The 16219-nt window shown below is 48.8% G+C and overlaps 1 protein-coding gene across 1 annotated transcript in view; it reads left to right on the top strand.

Annotated features, from left to right (window-relative positions):
* The first annotated feature begins 243 nt into the window (after positions 1–243).
* Positions 244–16219, top strand: part of TCERG1L (transcription elongation regulator 1 like) — a 153958-nt gene continuing 137982 nt past the window's right edge. Inside the window, exons 1-2 of the mRNA XM_075107863.1 lie at positions 244–1110; positions 5539–5680. The gene's annotated coding sequence lies outside the window, so the exon portion shown is untranslated. The remainder of the gene's footprint in view (positions 1111–5538; positions 5681–16219) is intronic.

The raw sequence follows: 16219 nt of genomic DNA, 5'->3' as shown, positions 1-16219 counted from the left end.
GGTACAGATGTCGCTCATGGAATCTGGGTGAAAGGCAGCCGTTAGTGTCGGCCTGAGGTGGGACAGGCTCAACGTGAGTGAAAGACGCTCAGCCCGTGTTTTCCCGGCGTGCTGGAAGCTGGGGCTGCGCGCGGTGCGCCCTGGGGACGGGGCAGGTGCTCGGGAGACACTGAATCTGGTGGGGCTTTGTAAAGCCTGCGCGCAGGCCTTGCGGACGGAGCAAGGGTCACGGAAAATCTTCACCCTAAAACAAAAAAAAGTGATAACATGGAATTAGTTCTTTAACAGATTAAGACAGGGTCCTGTGCTGATGTGGAGAGGGGCGCACCAGGGCTTAAATAGAGTGCCTGGGCACCCTCTGCACTCTGCTTATCTTAAACTTATTCGTACTTACTGCCGTAAGGCACATTTGTATTTGCTTGTGTGCTTTATTACACCTTGGTAAATGTGAAAACCTTCTTTTGCATTTTGTTTCTATTTTGTTTCTAATCTAACCCCTCGCTTTCCTCACCCTCCCGTGCATTTCAGCTGGTTTGGGCTGGGTCAGTTACCTGGGAAAAAAAAAACGACTCCACGGATGAATGCCCGAGGCAGGCAGGGACAGCACCGGTACCTCGGGGATCAGAATGACTCTCTTCCCTCTGAACCCCAGGGCCTCATGCTCAGCACCCCAGGACTGATTTGTTTCAAAATCTGGAATGCATATGCATAAATCTACTTTTGAAATTATTTTTAAGGGTGTTGCCTCAAGTGTATCTGCCTATTTACCGTATGTGGAACAGTAGAAAATATGTCCGTGCGCAGATTTAAGAAACGCTCTTTCTGGAAATATACTTGATGATGTGAAAACTGTTTTTGCAATGATGGTGTGTTCGGAAAGGTCTTCCAGAGGACTCGAGCGACAGAGGACTCCTCTCTTCTCGCTGTTTTCTTTTTCACGGCGGCACTGAGAAGCAGGGAGCGTGGGAAGCGATGACAGGCTGTAAAACACTGATTCCCTCCGGCTGTGCCCACTTACTTCTCCTTCAGCTCTCCCCGCGAAGCCTCAGCAGATGGATGATTGCTTTACTCCCTGCACCTGCCAGGTCTGGACAAATTCAGGTGTAACAGGTGTGTGGATATTTTTTTTTTTAAAAAAAAAGTGAACTTTAAGGGTATATACTGTGGTTATGGTTGGAAATGTCAAATGCAACCGACTTCACACCTGGGATCAAGCAAAGGAGTGGCAAATGTGTTCATAACTGTGTAAATGCTCGGCTAAACCCCTGCGCGCTGCCGCCTCCGCTGCTTCCCCTCGAAGCGCTGCCGCGGAGGGGTGCCTGCCCTGCGGCGCGAGTTGCGGGGAGCCCCCGCGCACGCGTCGCCGAGGTTTCCCGCGGCGGGCAGGGCGCTCGCCAGCCTCCGGTTCTCGCTCCCGCGCCCCGGCGCGTCAGCCGGACGTCTGCCACGGCGGCAGAGGCAGCGGCTGAGCAGGCAGGGCCAGCCCAGCGAGCCACTCGGCGGCGGGGCTTGGCGGCCCCGTCCCCTTTCCGCCTAATGGGGTTTCGTGGGGCTGTGCAGGGTCGGCAGGGCCGGGAGCTCTGGAGCCCCTCGCAGCCGCATCAGAGTTATCTGATGGAGGGATAACACTGCCTCGGTTTCTTTATGTGCCTCATAAAGACAGAGCTCAATACTCTGGGTGGCTTTGATTTTATATCCACCCACTTCTGGCTGCAGGGATCGATACCGTAATGCCTGTGTATAGGGAGATTTTAACATTTCCTTACAGAAACCCGAGGACGTGTTACACACTCAGGTGCAAACCAGCAGTGCAGTTTTGCACAGGGATTAGTTTTAGGGTTAAGCTACATAATATTTTCAGGAGCGCAGCTCTCCAGAGCGTTGCTTTTAACTTGATATTATTATTATCATTATTATTATCTGCGGTCCCGGGTATTAATGTGTACTGGAAACCCCGGATCCTTGGGTCAGTCTCCCGACAGCATCAGACCGAAGCAGCTGCAATGCAGGGGATACAGCGCGGGCGCCGAAGGGGCGGACGCTCCCCGCGGGCGCGGGCCGCGTCCTCACGTGTGCACTCACGCGCACACGCGTGTGCGGGGAGTTTTGCCCAAGGACGCGCGTGCCGTGCAGTCGCGCCGTAACCCTTCGTCCCGCCCCGCTCCCCACCCACGCCACGGAGTTTCCGACTGGGGAAACCCCGGGTACGACCTGGGCACGTCGACGCACAGGACAAACCGCGCCGGGGTGTGAGCCTGGGGAGGCTTCGGAAAGAGCTCCAAAAACTAAATTCTCTGCTAAAGAAATGATTGCGCTAAGATGAACGGTTAAATTTGAAAATGGGTTAGAAATGTTTAAACAGAAAAACGTCCTCTACTGTTGTCTGAAATACGAAATTTTTTTTTCCCTTGCTCTGAATTACATAAAGGAAATACTCAATTCCGCACAGTGATAAATTCAAGAAGTGACACTTTGTAAATCTCTAGGTCTGTAAAAGCCATGAAGCTGAAGGAGAACTTACCTTCCAGACTATTGCCAGCCCAGGTGATCTGACAAAAAGCTGCTATAAAACATATGGCTCTACAAGTTATCAGACATCTTTGCTGCGTGGTCTCACAGAATTTTTGTGCTTGTTTTAGGACTGACATTTAAAGTCGGTCTAATAGCAATATATCTGGATTTCCGCTACAATATTAAAACCCTACTATAGCGATTCTGAAAATGCTCTTCCATTATTTTGTTCTGTGATATATGTGTGGAATAACTCAGGGTGTCTTCAGGAGATTTCTGGCACCAATTTTACGTGAACAGCATTTGCTGCTACTGTTGCCAATTGACAGTCAGGGCAGGGATCACCATGGTGTCAGATACCCCTTAAAATACATAAAGTTTGGGGAAATAATGATTAGTTCTTATAGGAAGCCTCTGTGTTACAATTTTAATAGTATACGCAAGTTGATAATATTAGTAAAAGTTTGTTCAGGCGTGGGTAAATCACAGAACAGAAATGCTGTCGTGCAGAGCGGATTTGCAGCTGCTTCTAAAAACGACAGATACCTCAGGAAACCACAGGACTGGGCTTTAGTAAAAGGCAAAACCTGTCACCTAATGCATCTGTGCTAACTGCACAGGGGAGCGACGCTGGCTGCCGCGGATCGTACAAAACGAATGAGGAAAATGTGACCACGGGCTGAGTGTCCGTCCCAGCCTCCTTACGTCCAAATGCTTCAAGTTCATCAGCCGTTTCCTGAATACAAATTGCAATGATTATAACGTATAGCCACGAAAAGCATGTCATCTGTCTGCAGACCAGCCAAGCCGGTGCCATTACAATTCAAAGGAATATAAATGAAAATTGCCTTTATAATATGATGCAAATAAAAATAAGGCTTGCGTTAAGTGGCGGCCTCCGCTTGTTTTTAATGGCTTTTGCAGTTACTGAGAAGGATAATTTTATAACGGAAGGGTTGGCCTAAAGGCCCATGGGGTGAACTCTGCAGACAGATGCGGAGCAATGTAGCTTGCTGGTTTCCTGGGGCACCAGCCGTCACACCCATTCCCTGCAAAACCTCTTGGCTCTTCGTTCCTGCAGGTACCAGAATGACAGGGAGCCAAACCGCTCCTTCTTGCTGAATTGGGCTCGGCTTCCCTGCGCTCAGCAAAGACGCCTCGAGCCTTGTCGGTCCGTGCAATTCGGAAGCCAAAGTTGCCGTGTGGCCTTGTCACATGCAAAGTATTTTGAGTTGGAGCCCGTCGTGATTGTGCGTGACCGTTCCGTAACGATTAACCTGCTTGTCCTCGGGGTTTCTCTTTAAGTGAAGGGTGCAGGAATTCCCCGCCATGCCACTCGTAGAGGAAAGTTATCGGTGGCGTCACATCTAGCTTAGGAAAGGTGTGTGATCTCAAGTGATAGTTGCCTGCCTGTATGCAGAGCACTATGGCAGGCGTATAAATGAGAAAATACAGCTGTACATTACAATTTTAACAGATTGCTGATTTCCAGCAGATCAGGGAATCAAAGCCAGGCTACGGCCCTCACCCACACGGAAAGCACAGCCCTCCTGCCTAACGTCAGAACTAAGATTCCCACGGAATGATTTAGATTCCTAAGTTGCAAACAAGCCAAAAGATGTGCCCGTAGGCGCAATCCCTTATTTCTCTGCTGTGATATTCCCCTTCGTGCAGCTACAGCTCATTTTTGGCTCGACCCAGTGCCCCTTGGGGCAGCAGACGTCTTGCCCCCGTGGGCAACCCCCAGCTCCCCATCACGCCGAGGCCGGGCTGGTTACACCCCTGCGCGGCACTGAAAACTCACTTGAGGGAGTAAAACTCTCAGTTGGAGGGAGCTTTGTAAAACTAAAACATGGCAGAGTTTGAGCTTCTCGCCCACCTAATCTGTAAGGCTGGGGTATACATTTAAAAGATGAATTAGTTAATATTAACACGCAGACCCCGCCCCATAACCGGGGGTAGTGGATAATGTACAGCGCAAGCAGAAGACGCTGTCTTCACCTCCAGAATTGCCAGTATTTATTTATTGCCAATATTATCAGCAATGTCCTGAGTCTGTATGTGAGCCTGTTGCTTGCAAACCGCCTAAATGTTTTCAGATGAAATGTAAGATGGATAAAAAGGGTCTTTATTCTGTCAGTTTGATGAATAATTACGGTATGGTAGCTGTGCTTGTAACAGGTTTCATCACCAGAGTTACGGTTGAAAGAGAAATGGTTTATTTTTACTATATTAGCAAAAGCTATATTTACAATCAGAAAATTGACTGGATAGCTCCAGTCCTTTATAGGTGGATTAATACATGTTTAATTCAAATATATGGCATTGATTTTGGTAGCGCTGATATACCGGTGTTTCCAGCAAGATGGGCCTCTCTTAAATCCTCGGGCTCCAAATATTTACCCGGCTCTATGCCTTTTACGGTAAGCATATTTTGCAATTAATGAAAATATATGAACGTTCTCAGTGCGAGGTTTGCTAATTGGAAGTCAGAGTCTGTGATGAAGCTGTTACACGCCACGGAAGGATCCCTACAGGACTACTTTTTCAGCCTTGCGCCGAAGTTTTTACGTACCTAGAGCTTCTCTGTATGATCGAACGCTGCCGTAGTAATGATGTGGGAAAACGTGCAGACTCGCACGCCCGGAGAGCGTGGTTACAAATGGAGTCTCAGAAATTAGAGTGTGTTTGCCCATAGTCCAGCTCTGGAAACGAGGGCTCTGGCTTGTCGACATTCAGGGAATGAAAACCAAAAATACCTTTATCCTGGCGCTGCGAGTTATGCCTGCAGTGCAGGAGAGCGCACTGGCACGCAGAGCACGAGAAATATCCAAACTGAGCTTTTGTGGTGGTGTCGGGAATCAAGCAAACGCTGTATCATGGAAATTCAAACGCTCCTTACCGTTTTCTTTCGCTTATCACGCTGGTAATACATCAACGGCTTGGTCGTACGTTAGTCGCTGCAATAATCTGGCAAATACCAAAAATAAGATATCAAAATGACGGTGGTGTGGTTTTTTTGGATAGGAACCAAGTTTGGTGTCTGTCTGAGGACCTCAGTGAGCTCCTCGGTGCTGAGGAAGCCACCAAGAACCGGACCTGCCTGGATGTCCTGGAAGTAGTGAAGTTTGGGGCATAAAGGAACCTCAGAGCAAGCCCCCTCCAAAAGGTGTGTAGCAGAAGGCGCGGGGAGACACCAGGCTACCTCGGTTCGCTTTCCCAACCCACTAATGGTTTGACAGAACACGGTTCGTTCTTTGCTGAGCTCAGTTCTTTGCTCTCAGGGTGCAAAATCAGCCATAACCAGACCAGAAAGAATGCGGGTTAAATAACGTAGCCAAAGCCTTCAGAATGAGGTGACTATAACGTGCCTAATGACAGTGAAGCACTAAAATACTTTGCTAAGTGCCTCCTCACTTTTTGAAGAACATTTAGTTTGGAATTCAGCCCAGAAAAGTACATCTGCCCCTGCAATTTACACCTCATTGGATAAGGCTAAAGAGGGAGGAAATGAAGATGATTAATTAAGGGAAAGTAAATTAGTCTCACTTTATATGTAGCAACTGTGGATAATTTTTCCTCATACAGAAAACCTGTCTGGGGGCTGGCTTGTTAGGCCATTGACTCTGAAATAATGACGCCTAAATGTGTGTCTGTAAAGAACTGCCAGGTGCCAGCTCAGGCAAGTTGGTCAAGATTTTGCTAAGAAAATGTTCAGTATCTGTCTCGGGGGGGCTCTTTCCCTGCTGGTGCATTTCTGTCTTTCCATGAGGTTTTGTTCTCACTTCATTCGATGCTAAAGCTGACGCTGAGATTGCTATTTTTGAGACACATGATTCTAAAGGAAAGGTAATCGCTCCTGAGAGCAGACAAAACCTTCCCTAAAGTATGCTTATTTGGGGGGAAAAAAAAATCTTCTAGTGATGTAAAGGCTCCAGGTGTGATCCCTTCCTGACGCTGGTATAAATCAGGAGCAAATCAAGGAAAGCCTGGCCCACTCTTGGGAGCTACTGAGGATGATGTTCCCTGAGCGCCGCTAGCTGGGTGTCATGGTGTTGGCTGCGGTAGAGTGAATTTCCTTCCCCGCAGCGGGCCCGGTGCCGGGCTCGGGGCCGAGTAGGAACACAACGCCGGTAACACACTGAGGTTTGGCCGCTGCTGGGCAGCGCTTGTACTGGTCAGGGCTTTTCCAGCTCCCCAGGCTCCGCCGGGGGCACGAGGAGCCGGGAGGGGAGGGGGCACGGCCAGGAGAGCGGGTTCACACTGGCCGGAGGGATATTCCATATCATGTCACGCCATGCCCAGTGTGTTACTGGGAGGGGCTGGCGGGGGGAGGGAGGCAGCGATCGCGGCTCGGGGACGGGCAGCGTCGGTCGGCGGGTGGTGAGCGGCTGTGTCGCTCGTGTTTCTGGTTTTTTTTTTCCTTTTTCCCTTTTCCTTTTTATTATATTATCATTATCATTCTTATAATCATTATTATTATAATTGTTTTATTTTATTGTTTTATAATACCAAGTTAATTATTTATTTTATTGTTTTATTTTAATAATTAAATTAAACTGTTCTTATCTCAACCCACAAGTTTTTTCCTTTTGCTTTTGCCCTTCCAAGTCTCTTCCCCCGTCCCACAGCGGTGGGGGCAGCGAGCGGCTGCGGGATGTTTAGTTGCCGTCTGGGGCTGAACCACGACACTGGGGAAGGCGTTGGGTTCACCGCAAAGATGAAGTTATGGGTGCGCATTCCTCACAGCCCCCAAAAAAGGGACCGAGGGGGTCAGTCGGGAGCAGGGCCTTTGTGCCAGCCTGGCTGCTCCCGCCGCCCCGGGAGGTGTGGGGCAAGGTGCACCCACAGCCTTGTCCAAGAACTAGCCAGGCCGCTGTGTAAATCTAAAAATACATGCATTAGAACATAAAAAAAAAAAAGCAGAATAATTGCAGATGCAGGAAAAGTTAAAGTAGGAATAGCACCAGTTTCTTTATTATATGTAGCAGCTGCAGAAGAACACACTCATCGAGTGGGAAATAACAGCTCTGGTTGTTTTTTTTCAGTCCTAGCATTGTGATTGTGCTGCTGTTTTCTAAAAGAAATGATTGAAACTTTCTTCTCTCCTCTGTGTGAACTCTATTACCCTGAACGCAGCCTGTGGGCTCTGACTTCAAGAAAATAGCTGGTGCACCCCCATGTGCGGGTCACCCTGGGGGTCCCAGAGCCCCTGGGGTGCCCATGGGACACCCACGTCCTGTCCCTGTGCTCCCAGGCTGTGCAAGAAGTGCCTCTCCCTGGGCACCAAGCAGGGTCCCTGCAGCAGGGGCCTCACCCTGCGGAGACGTATTTTCTAGCTCCTAGAGAATTTAGGGAATGCGGGGACCTGCGGGGAGCGTCCTCCTGTTGTCTGGCCGAAACAAGCTCTGAGAGAAAAGGGACACAGGTGATGAAGCTGTGATATAAAATAAACGCTCCTCCAAGAAGACCTCCTGAGAGGTCTTGAGTGCTACCAAGGCCATAAAGGCCCTGTGGTACCTGTAGCATACGTTAACTGAAATGCCGAGAGCTCTGAGGCACAGCTGAAGGGGTGGATGTAGGATCTAGTGCAGTTTGCTTTATCCAAGCAGATTCCCATGTAACTTTTGATTTCCTTTGGCTGCTGGTGCCTGACTACCCTGATGCACCAGTCGTGATGCTTTATGGGTGAAAGCTGTGAATTCTTTCTGAAGAATAATAGTCTTCACTTCTTCTTTTCCTTTTTAATGCGGGTTGATTCTGTTCATGGAAATGACTGGTTATTCTCTGCTCCTCATTACAGAGAAAGAGCTTTTTTGAGAATGCATCCTAGGCACTCCTTTGTGGAACAGCAAAGCTTTGGGTTCATTTTGATTCATCATAATTAGGAAAAAAAAAAAGAAGATTAAAAGACATATGACTGTCTCCTTTGGACTTTGCTCTCTCCTCGGCAGCGGTAGCACCACAACTGGCTCCAGTGGCAGGAGAAAAAAATTCTCTGAGACAACGAGACTGGCAACTTACATCTAAATATTGTGACTTTTGCTGGGAGCAGAGAGTACCTCGTGCAAGTGTTGGCACTTTTCATTGCCTGAAATTCAAATAGCTGAATGTCATAGGAGATGGCCTTCTGGGTGGCTTTCTGGGCCACCTCTAGGCGAGGGAGGGGAGATGCAACAGATGTCCTGAGATGAGGAGGATGAGCAAACTTCAAGCCGATCAAGCTTTCTGAAATTGGTTTTGTTCTAGCTAGACCAAAACTTGTTAAAAAATCAGTCAATTAAGATAATAGGCAGCGCATTCTCGTTCTAGAAAAAGAGTATAAATGAGCAGTATAAAAAAAGGGTAGTATTTTCTTCTGCAAAACCACAGGTACTTAGATTAAAGGGATCAATAAGCCATCTGTATCACGGTAAGAACAGTCATAAATTACTCAAAAATTCTGTTTTTGAACAAGTCTTTGGGCATATGGGCAAAGACAGAGCTGCTAAGTGCTGCCGCTGGAAGCCATCCTTGCATATTGCAGATTTAATGATTCTATCTGCTGTCACTGGCAAATGAGAGATGGGATGAAAAAATGGGCCAACAGTGATAAAGCCTTAAGGTAACACAGAATAAATGAAGTAACTACTTTAAATTGTATGCAGTGCAACGTATTTAAAATCCCAGCATAAATTCTGAGTCTGAGTGTGAGCAAACCCCATCACCGAGACTCGTTAAACACCATAACAGAAGAAAACCGTAAATTTTAAAATTTTCTAACCAACGGATGCTTACACGGCCGTTGGAAATCTAGGAACTCTGAGCGCTTTTTTTCCTTCTGGTTGCAAGTTTATCACTGTGACTCGTGGTGGCAGAGGATTTCCAGCCTTCGGTGCGCGGCCTTTGTGGGGGGGTGGGTTTCCCTGCGGGGGGGTGGGTTTCCCTGCAGCGGGGTGGGTTTGCAGGGGGGGTGGGTTTCCCTGCAGCGGGGTGGGTTTGCAGGGGGGTGGGTTTCCCTGCAGCGGGGTGGGTTTGCAGGGGGGTGGGTTTCCCTGCATTGGGGCAGGCAGGGCAGTGCCGGCAGCCCCCCGTCCTGCAGTTGCACGCTTGCCCTCGGTAAGCCCATCTCCAAGGGAAGGTTGGCAGAGTGCCTGCCATTCTAGTCATGCTTTAAAAATGAGCTGATGTTAATTTAAAGCATTAAACTTGGCCCTTTGTCCCACTGCCAATTTTCGCAGCTTTATGAGCGCGTGCTGACAGTTAAAAGTGTTTTCCCCCTTTTGCTGTATTACCCGCGCTGGGGAAACGAAGTGAACGAGTACAAAGAGGAAACATGATGCTACACAAAATGGTATTGAAAGCACACAGTGGAAACAGATATTTTTTTTTCTCCTCTGCTCTCCAGCTCTTGTCAGGATAACAAGAGCTGGTGTTTGCAAAACAAATGGAGGCGCTTGTTCAGATGTGTGCCTTCAGCAGCAAATGGAGACAGACCGCTTACGGAGTTACCGGTCGCAGGGGTCTACGCGGCAGGCTTGGCACTTTAACTCCTCATTTGGGCTCCCCGTGGCGCTGCCAGAGAGCAGCAGCTCTGCTAGGAGTGGGTCACCCACCCCGAGGAGACGCCGGGAGGTCCCGTCGTGCTGCCCAGCAGGCGCACGGGGCAGCGGCCGGCCGCCGCAGACACAGGCATCGCTGCTACAGGCAGGCAAGGCAAGGCGAACCCCGCTGCTGCGAAGGGTTGTGCTTCCTCCCGGGCGGGAAGCTGGTCCTCCTCCGTGACGTGGCTAGTGGCAGCCTTCTGGTGGGTCTCTTTTGCTCCCTAAATCCCAAGCGAGTGGCCTGACACTTCTCAGCCCTCCGTTCCCGAAGGGGACCATTCATTCTGCTGTAAAGACCACGGTGCTTAAAGAGGTACAGAGTTTTTTCCCTCTGACTTCTGTTAATTTTATGGCAATACTGCACCAATGAGCTTGCAAGATTTCTGCTGAAGATGCTTTGCAGTGCTGTGATGCCTCTGGGGGACCGTTCTGCGGTTTGCAGCCTCCTCCACGAACCTCTCCTGTGACTTTAAAGGGAGAAGAGGCAAAGAGAGGGTGGGATTCACCTCTCAGCATCTTCATCTGTTGCTTCCAAAGGTCATATGGAGAAAACCTTTCATAGTCTGTTGTGTTAGCTGCTACTGCATCTTCATATTACATGAAATTTCTTAAGAGGATATTTTAATACAACTTTTTCTTACCAGAAACTCTTATATCGGGCAAATAAGACGTATGGCTCCTGGCTGCGTGCTGGAGTTTATCTGTGGCTCAGAAATAAAGTATAATAACATATCTTTAATAATGCAGGGCAGGGCTGTTCCTCCGGTGATTTATAAACTCCATAGTTGTAGCAAGTCACTGCTAAAGTAGATTTACTGCTCTCTCTACCCGAACACCACAGGAACAACAGGGCAAGCAGATGCAGAGTTAAAAGAGAGTCACCATTTGTCTCAGCATGGCTTGGGGGTAAATCTGTCTTCCCGTGTCATGGATCTGAGTTTTGCTTATGGGCCAAGCAGAACTCCTAGACAAAAATTAAAATCAAGTGCTGTGAGGAAGAAAATCGTTAACAGATGGGGAGGGGGCAGGAAAGCACATGCAGAGCAGGTCTGGCCCACGGAGTATCTCTTCTCTGTACAGCTGCAGCACCAAGTAGCTTCTCTTGTCCATCCTCCTAAACATTGTCCGTTTTTCGTCTCAGCATGTGAGAATTTGGTGTGAAGAGTTGGAGGTAAATGCCAGGACGCCTGGCTGAGGCAGGAAAAGCCGTTTGTGTCGTCTGTGCCTTGTTGGTCTGGACCAAACGCACCCTTTACAGTCCTCTCGTTGTCCGACCCCACCCCAAAGGGCTGCCTGTGGCTTCCACCATGGCAGCGAATCCTCTCTGGACAAAGGTTGTATAAGGGGAGGCTTTGAGAATGCAGAGATTTGCTTATGGATCTTCCAAAGAACAACAGGAGGGATTTCTGAGAGGGAGGGAAAGATGCTTCGGACTAGCTCTAGCCTGCCGCTGTGCACCGAACCCTGTGAGTGACTGGAGGGCACCGCGTGGCCCCTGGGGTCCAGCCCAACACCTCTCGTGACTGGAAAGGCGATGCTCAGGCAGGCTGGTCCCCAGGTACCGAAAAGAGATCTTCCCTCCTCTCACTGCTGATGACCGCCCCAGTCCCCTGTGGGAATCCATCTCGCTCCATCCTTACTCTCTGTAGGGACAATTTCTCAGCACTGTTTTGCAGAGCCTGACTCTTCAAAACGTGTGCAGCCAGCTGGGCTTTCATTACCAAATAATATATCATTAGAGTGACACTGCTACTAACTAACTAATAACAACTCCAGATGGCAAGGATGCATTATGGGAGCTCCTGACCATGAAGTGGTAGTCCTGAAAAATCTTAAATATTGTCTTTGAATATGCCACATTCAGCCTCTTTCAAAAGAAGCAGGTCCGAGAGGTGACCAGATTAAACATAATGCAAAGCTTGATGTTCTCAAGATCTTGGGCTTTGCTGTCTTCCATCTGGAGGGGAAGGAAACCTGCAATTAGAGATTTATGGCGAAGCAATGGCTTTCTCAGGAGTTTCCTCTAAGTAGATTTTAAAACGCCTTGTGCTACGTTAAGACATTTGTACAAAATAATGAAGGAGGAGGTTTGTCAACGTCTGCAGTCTGCGCTGCTGTCAGTACGAAAATGTTACAGCCAACAAAAACACAGCAGGAGTTGGCTGAAACCTTTGAACTTTTCAGAGGAAAGAAAGAAATGAAGACATTCTCTACAAATTCCCTGAAAATGCACATTCTTAACGTTCCCAGGCCTGTTAGGAAGGACAAGCCTCTTTCCCTTCCCCGCGACGGCAAGGTGCGTTACTGACAGCCGCGTTCGCTGCTGAGAGGGTGAGCAGAGCTTTAAACCGGCCTGGGAAGAGCGTTCTGCATCCACCTGTTTTGTTCCTCCAAATGAACAAATGGGAGAAACAAACATTTACGGTTTCTCTGTCCATTGCTCTCCCTTCGTTGTCCAATCAGTTAAAAACCTTGCGCCGTTAAAAAAGAAGGAAAGGTCCGTGCTTCCTGTAAGGGGCGTTTTTGTTTTAGCAGCCACTTTTTAAAATGATAAGGAAACAGATGTTCTACTCTTTTCTTACCGAATATCTGTTTATCCTTGTTGCTGCGTCTCTGCTCTGAACTATTGTAATATAGCGGGAGGAGTTTTCCTCTCGTCGTCGGGTTGTCGCACAACTGAGTCACAGCACAAGGCAGGCGGTTCTGTCGCAGCCTCTTCCAGCTCACATATGCCTTTACTGGGACTGGGGTCCTGCGGAGGGAGCGTCGCGGCCGTGCCTCACGTTTGGTCACTGATCCTCTTCCAGAAGCCCTTGGTGGTGGCTCTGCCGGTGTCTCCTTTGGCACCTGCCTGCTCTCCTCCCGCCACTGCCTTTTCCAGCCCCAGACCTCTGCGCTGGTGTCTTTAAAACTGGTTTTACGGCGCTTGGTTTCAGCAGGAGGGGTAATTCTCTTTGCCACGTTGGATTTTATTTCAAATATATGGTTGAGAGTTTTAATCTGCTGCAAGCAGGTGTCACTGCAGGTGAACACGGTTAAAAGCATATGTTTACTTTTGCCGTTGAAATCCGAAAAAGCTGTTATTTTTAAAAAAACCTTCCTTCAATAGTCTGTGTAACCATTGGCAGCCAAATATTCTCAGCTGCAGCTGTATTCAACATTTTATTTAAAAACAAATTTTAGACTTGCAAAAGACTCAATTAAAGCAGTTTAAATACAAAGTAAAAATTACAGCTATTTCGTTTAGGGAGTTGCTGTCAGGCCCCCGAGCGCATCCCCCAGTTCCCAGGGACAAGAGAGCATTTTTCTTGATACACTCCTTTTGTGCAAGGTTCACACCAAACGCTGCTGCGGGGGTGGCAGGGAGAGGGCAACCTGCTGGCTGGGCTGCGCTGCCCCGACGGGCGAAGGCAGCGAGGGGCGTCTCGGACCCGCCTGGAGCGGGACCCTGGCGCGCCGCAGGGAAGCGGAGCCGGGCAAGCGCGCTCTCGTGAGAGGTGTCTGCGTGGAGCTCGCAGAAAGCGATAAGCACCTTGAGATGCTGCCATCCTGAGGCTGCCTCAATGTCTGCCCTTGCCTTTCCTGAAGAGGCTTTGATGCATCCCACCTTCTCCCGTTAAAATCAAAGGTGAGTGTTAACAGCCAACCGAACAGAGAAGACTCAGCTCTCCGGAGGGACTGTATGGGATGAGAAGCCTTGCGTAAGTGGCTTCGAGAGACCAAAGGATAAAGGTATATGTGTTTACATTCAAAGAATCCATGTTTTCAGTGTTCCTAACGGGGGAAGCCAGACCACGGGTGGATCTTGCTGATGTAACTCTTGGTCTGTGACAGTCAGTAAAAGAGACTTGCCCCCTGCCCCAGCTTTTTCCTCTACGAGTAAGGAAGTCAGAACAAATAGTTGCCTCATGTCTTTTCCTGGCAGGAGTGAGCCTGGGGCCTGTGCGGAATTTTAAGATTTGAAAATGAAAAAAATATAGGCGAGTAGCTGGATATTAAGAGCAAAGATGGCAACGCCAAAGAAAAGCATTTTCCAGTTGGAGCTGATGGTGGTGCTTGGTCTCTGGAGACATCTCTACGTCTGGGGGCTTCTCTCTTTGGGGCAGGGAGTCCGTCCGGGGCACCCGATGCCGTGGCCGCCGCCCGCTTTGGACCAGGGCTGGAGGCAACGTCCCAGGCTCCTTGGCTGGAATGATGTGGCTCTGGGTCGATCATCCGGCGACAATGCGCAGGGCGAGGGTCCTGCTGCGGTGGCAAAAGCAATGGAAAGAAAGAGGCACCATCCCAGGTGAGGGGCCTCTTCTGCCCCCCCCAAGCCCTAAAAGCACTGATGGCAGATGTTGCAGAGTCCAGCGGTGTAAGGATGGCTGTTTGCCCTCTTGTCCCCTAACAGACTGATAAGCAAGAGCTTCCAAGCAGGTGGTGATGGCAGGGAGAGCACCTGTAAGCATGCGGTGGTACTGCTTTGGGCACAGGCTCCCGAAGGCACATCTCCCTTTGTTGTGCCATTCTGGACTTGGCATCAAGCGCCCAGCACAGCCGTAGCCGAACAGCTGCACGAAAAGTCATGAACTGGAAGAGAAATTGTGATGCAAATTCATGGGGTAAGATATCTGGCTTCCCCAAGCCAAGCTCAAAGGCTGCTTAGGGCTGGAGCCACGTGCAGAGCGCGAGAGCGAGAAGATAAGCGTGAAAAATACCTGCATCGTGACAGGAGTACGGTTTATAATGCAAGAGTGTGTAAGTGGGTGCAGACCCATAGGGCATCTCAAAGCATGGAGGCTCTGGCTACCTGGAGGAGATGTGAGGATTAAGGATGCAAAGGATTCAGGGGGAGGCGAAGGTGCACGCGCGGAGGATGCCTGGGAACAGTCGGCATTGCTGTGCCAAAGCACGAAGGTTGGACAAGTCGGGAGGTGATGCAGGGGTGCAGGTCCGCCTTTCACCTGGGGATGGGAGCAGAATTGACAGGACACCCATCTCTTAAAAAAGAAAAAAAAGTTTATATGGTTTTCTTCGCGGTAACAAGTCAAAACTAATTCTGCAGAGTTCTTTCAGTGAAATATCTCTAGTCGCTTCCCAGGGAGCATTTGGTAGGAGCAGACAGCCATCCTGCTTGTGGGAGTGCTTCTGCAGAATTACGTTTTGGCTGCAGGGAAAGCAGTAATGTCTAGCCATTGTAGACTCAATGACTACAGTATAATTTTATTTATGGGTAAATAATACTTAGCACCGAGCTCACAAGCATTAATCTTAAAGCAAGGGTTTTACTTCTACATTTCCTCCTATTGTAAAATTAATAACAGGTAAGATGCACTGGTGAATTTAAAGGGCTGTTACTCTCTCTGCATTGGGGAAGTGTCTGGGTTCGCTTGTTTACAGACACAGCTGCATTCCCAGACCTCTCCCGAGGCAGATTTTCTGAGAACCTTGGCTACCTCTGAGTTCAGGCAATAACAACCAGGTGCACATCCAAGGTGATGTTTCAAACGTATCCTCTTCCACTGAATTAGAGCCCTCTAATGACGCGGTACTAAATCTATTCCAAAGGCTTCTAGTGAACAGAGTTTCACTGGGAAGTGTTGAATCATCACACCAGAAAAGTTTTGCTGGAACAAAAAAGTTGATTTACCGGCTCAGATTTGCCTCTCTGAATGTCAGTGATCCCATTGCTACCAGCGAATATGGCTCAGGATGAATGCCGCCAGCCTGCTTGCGTGTGAATTCCCTTCCCGCTCCCTTCCTATCCTCATTTCTCATGAGAAAGTGTCTCTTAAAATGCTTCCATGTGAACAAATGTCTCCATTCACCCCGGTCTTGCTCTTGACTTTATGGCTTCTTGGCTGCGAGGTCCTCCCTTGATACGCCCTTTTCCAAATGATACACTTTCATTTCAAAATTCTTATTCATAAATGTCAACACTTGCAGAGATAAGAAAGTAAATGTGGGCTCTAAATCTTTATTTAAACTCATAATGACATCTTCTGATTTTTAAAGTGCCCAGTGTTAAGCAGTTTCCATTGGATTCGCAGCCTAAATCAGCAGTAATAGGAAGCCTCCCAACCCTGTAATATAGTCTTTCCACCTATCAGTCATGAAAAGTTTGCATCTCATACATACTCGGG

The sequence above is a fragment of the Phalacrocorax aristotelis genome, chromosome 12, assembly GCF_949628215.1.
Source record: "Phalacrocorax aristotelis chromosome 12, bGulAri2.1, whole genome shotgun sequence".
NCBI classification, from domain to species: Eukaryota; Metazoa; Chordata; class Aves; order Suliformes; family Phalacrocoracidae; genus Phalacrocorax; species Phalacrocorax aristotelis.
The sequence above is the reverse complement of the archived record's forward strand: the minus strand, read 5'-3'. Positions and strand labels throughout refer to the sequence as shown.